The sequence below is a fragment of the Benincasa hispida genome, chromosome 7 (assembly GCF_009727055.1).
Source record: "Benincasa hispida cultivar B227 chromosome 7, ASM972705v1, whole genome shotgun sequence".
Lineage (NCBI taxonomy): Eukaryota > Viridiplantae > Streptophyta > Magnoliopsida > Cucurbitales > Cucurbitaceae > Benincasa > Benincasa hispida.
Window position 1 is genome coordinate 21,092,566 of NC_052355.1, and position 4,486 is coordinate 21,097,051.

Sequence of the window (4,486 nt, forward strand, 5' to 3'; positions counted from 1 at the left end):
TTGTGTGCTTTCATGAAATTTTGCTTTGTTCATTGCGTTGATTTTTGAGTTTTGATTGATTAATTAAGTTAGGGCTTGCATTCTTCACTATTTCATTTGATACTGTATATTCTTTCTATAAACATATCAGTGTATTTTGATTTTTGATATTTTAGGTTTGACATTACAGCTCACATTGACTTTGTGTTTGTCATTGATAATGTCATCAGTGTATTGGAAGATATCAGTGGCTATCATTGATAATGTTTATCACTGATAGAATGTGTGATTGCTATCATTTTTATTGATATCCATTGAAGACATGCCTAGTTTTAGATTGGTATCAATGATATTGATAGATTTATATTGCTTTTGATAGCTATTAGAACTTATTGATATTGTTATTCAATAGTTTTTTGTTTACTTTTGCAGGAATTTTAAAACATGGTTATTTCAATAGTTGTTTTTCATAGTGGAATATGAAATGAAAATATTGTTATGGTGAATTACAAATCTACTGGAGTTTTAGTAGATGATAGAATGGTTTTTGAAGATTTTATGGGGTAATAGTTAAGGAAGATTTGTTTGGATGTGTCTACCTTCTTATAGAACTTTCACAGTTTTATTAGATTTTGTTATGAATGAGGTTCAAATGTAGTTCAAATCCGTGAAGATAAGGATATAGCTTGGTTTTTGGCTTTAGTTACAGGAACACAATACAACCGACACATCTTTGGTTGCCTATGCCAGTAGTTCATGTTTGGAAGTGTCTTCTAATGTTGTTTCTAGTGGAGCTGAGAATTATTTGTCTACTGTTTCCTTCTTCTCTAAGCATGATTTTATGATGGTGATTTCCAAGTGATTATGGATATACATATTACTTCGTGATTTGAAAAGAAAAAATGAGTTTGTTAGTAAAGAGATTTTATCAATTATTTTTACTTTGATAGCGGTTTAAGAAGAATTTTGAATTTAAGACTATAACGTCAAATTCAAGGCAATTGTGTTTCGATGTGTTCAAAATGGTTGTCCAGTGGTATGTGAGGGCATCCCGTTACAGAACGGAGTGTTTTGTGGATGCTTTAGCGAAGTTTATTATATTCATGATTGTTTTAATAAAGTATCCAAACTTGTCATAGGCATGCTTTTTCGTCCTTAATAGCTGAATGTTTGAGAAATGATTTTAGATTAGTTCTTTTTCTCATACCTCAACTCCTAGTGATATTGTGAATAAAGCTCCGGTAAGGAATTGGAGTAACTATTTAGCTATTAATAAAGCATGGAGGGGCAAAGAGCAATATATGAAGTCTTTGGAAAGCGAAGATGCTTCGTGTGAATCATCATGCTTTGATTCCAAGTTTTTTGATGAAGTTAGAAGAAAAAAATCCCCCAGGTTTCCTTTGTTCTGACTTAATATTATATGATTTATCAATGATAAGCTTCTATATCATGATTGAAGATAATATCTTCACACTGAACATGAAATAAAATATGGAAGCTATTGGTGATGGATGCAACAGTGGATAGAGTATTGGTGCGTAGGCATCAATCAATTTATATAAGTTTTGTATCTGGCTTAACTATTTTATTTCCTTCCTTTTAGGTAAATCATTTAATGCTCGGATCCAGGTTTCTTGTTTCTGACTTATTATATGATTTATCAATGATAGCTTCTATCACTGATTGAAGATAATATCTTCCATCACTGATAACATGAAAATAATGGAAGCTATTGGTGATGGACTGCAACCAGTGATAGAAGCTATTGGTGGTAGGCATCAATCAATTATATACCTTTTGTAATCTGGCTTAACTATTTATTTTCTCCTTTTAGGTACATTTAATGCCTATGAAGCTGACATAAATGGGCCTTTTAAGTATTGTTATATGGCTATTAGAGCATCAATTGAGGGTTGGAAGCATTGTAGGCCTAATATATCAGTTGATGGGACGTTCTTGAAATGTAAATATGTCGGGACTCTTTTGATGGCTTCAAAAATTGACGGTAACAATCAGATTTTTCCTCTTGCTTTTAGTATTGTTGACTCTGAAAATGATGCATCCTGAAGATGGTTTTTTGAGAATTTAAAGAAAAGTTTTGGTGAACGAGAAGGATTAGTCATTATTTCTGATAGGCATTTTAGCATTCCGAAAGGTGTTATGAATGTTTTTTCAAATGTTGAGTATTGTGTTTGTCTACGACACCTTTTGCAAAATATGAAATTGATTTATAAGGATTCTTTGATTGATAACATATATTATAGTTGTGCAAAAACTTAAACAATTGATAAGTTCGAGTTTTATATGAAATGGATGGAATCAATATATCTTACAATTCGAGAATATCTCAGTAAAGTTGGTTTTGAGAAGTGGACACGTGCACATTCTAGAAGAAGAAGGTATAATATGATGACTACTAATATTTCAGAGTGCTTGAATAATATTTTGAAAGAGCCTAGGGAGTTCCCCGTTGCATCATTACTTGATTATATTAGAGAAATACTTCAAAATTGGTTCTATGAAAAAGGTCAATCAACATTATCCATGAAGACTGTTTTGACTAGTTGGGCAGAGTCTGAGTTGCGAGAGAAACACAATCAGTCAAGAAGCTTCAAGGTACAAATACCTTAACTATTAGAAAATATCATTAATAACATGTTATCAGTGATAGCTTCTTTTTATTTTCACTGATATTTTTTGTTTTCACTGATAGCTTGAAAATATTTAATCGGGTAGGGATAATATCACTTACAATTTCGTTTATATTTTAGTTTTCATTGACATTCCATTAGTTCACCTAGTTGATTATATTTTGTTGACTGTTTTATTTTCAGGTTGATACTATTAACAATGAAGAATATAAAGTAGTTGATGGGGACAATCACTATTTGGTAAATTTGGCCTATAAATCATGCAGTTGTCGTGTTTGGGATTTGGTGGAGATTCCATGTGCTCATGCTTGTGCTGTTATTCGTGGGCTAAATTTAGATATATATACTTTTGTGTCAGACTACTATTTTTGCAATACATTATTATCAACCTATAAAGGATCAGTTTATCCTATTGGAAATCATTCTGATTGGAGATCTATCGATGTTGGTGTGAATGTATTACATCCAATAGTTAAACGTCCGGCTGGACGACCACGTAAACAAAGAATACTATCAATTGGTGAAAAGAAAAGGAGCTCGAAGTGCAGTCGATGTCATCGTCGTGGCCATAATTGTAGGACATGCAAATTTCTACCAGTTGTTTAATGAAGAAGCTTGATTTGTAATTGATGTTTGTAATGAAGAAGCTTGTTTTGTAATTGATGTTTGTCATCAATTTATCAATGATAGTGAGACAGTCGATGTTTTTCACCAATTTGTCAATTAGATTGTAGTTTTTGCTTGTCATCGTCAATTTAACCATTAGATAGTGAGACAATTTGTTATTGATGTTTGTCATAAATATATTAGAGACCTTGTTACTAATGTTTTGTTAGTGGAACAGACTTTGTTGTTGATATATCCATTATTTAGTCAATATGATGCTTTTATTTATGAAGCTTTCGTTTTCTTTTAGCCATAACAATTAAAAGAAATGATATCAAGCTATCTTTAATAGCTTATGTCAGCAATTAATACAATGAAGTGATAGATTCTATCACTGACAGTAGATAAGCATTTTTGTAGAAGATCCATCAATGATAGATTTTATCACTGATAGAATCGCCAACCAAATGCTACACGATCGTATAGCATTACTGATACCATACTATTAGTGATAGAAGTTGTGCAGCTTGTGCTTAGAGGATTTTATAAGGAGGATATCACTCTCGGGGGAAATCTCGCTAGGAATTGAGGTGAGTATCGCCAAGAATTTCACAGGAAAAGCTTGGTATCGCTCTAAAGGGTATCACTAGTGTCGCTCTAGAGGGTATCGTTGGTGTCGCTCTAGAGGGTATCGCTAGTGTCGCTGGTGTCGCTCTAGAGGGTATCACTGGTGTCGCTCTAAAGGATCTCGCCAGTGTCGCTCTAGAGGATCTCGCTAGTAACAAAATACTATACGAAGTTGCAACTATATCGATCACATTTATGAATCAGTGTCGCTCTAGAGGAGTAACTATTAGCTATTATAAAGCATGGAGGGCAAAAGAGCAAATAATGAAGTCTTTGAAAGGCGATGCACGTGAATCATATGCTTTGATTCTAAAGTTTTTTATGAAGTTAGAAGAAAAGAATCCAGGTTTCTTGTTTCTGACTTATTATATGATCTATCAATGATAACTTCTATCACTGATTGGAGTCTATCACTGATATCTTCCATAACTGATAACATGAAAATAATGGAACTATATCACTGATATCTTCCATCGCTGGTGTTGCTCTAGAGGGTATCGCTGGTGTCGCTCTAGAGGATCTTGCCAGTGTCGCTCTAGAGGATCTCGCTAGTAACAAAATACTATACGAAGTTGCAACTATATCAATCACATTTATGAATCAGTGTCGCTCTAGAGGAGTAA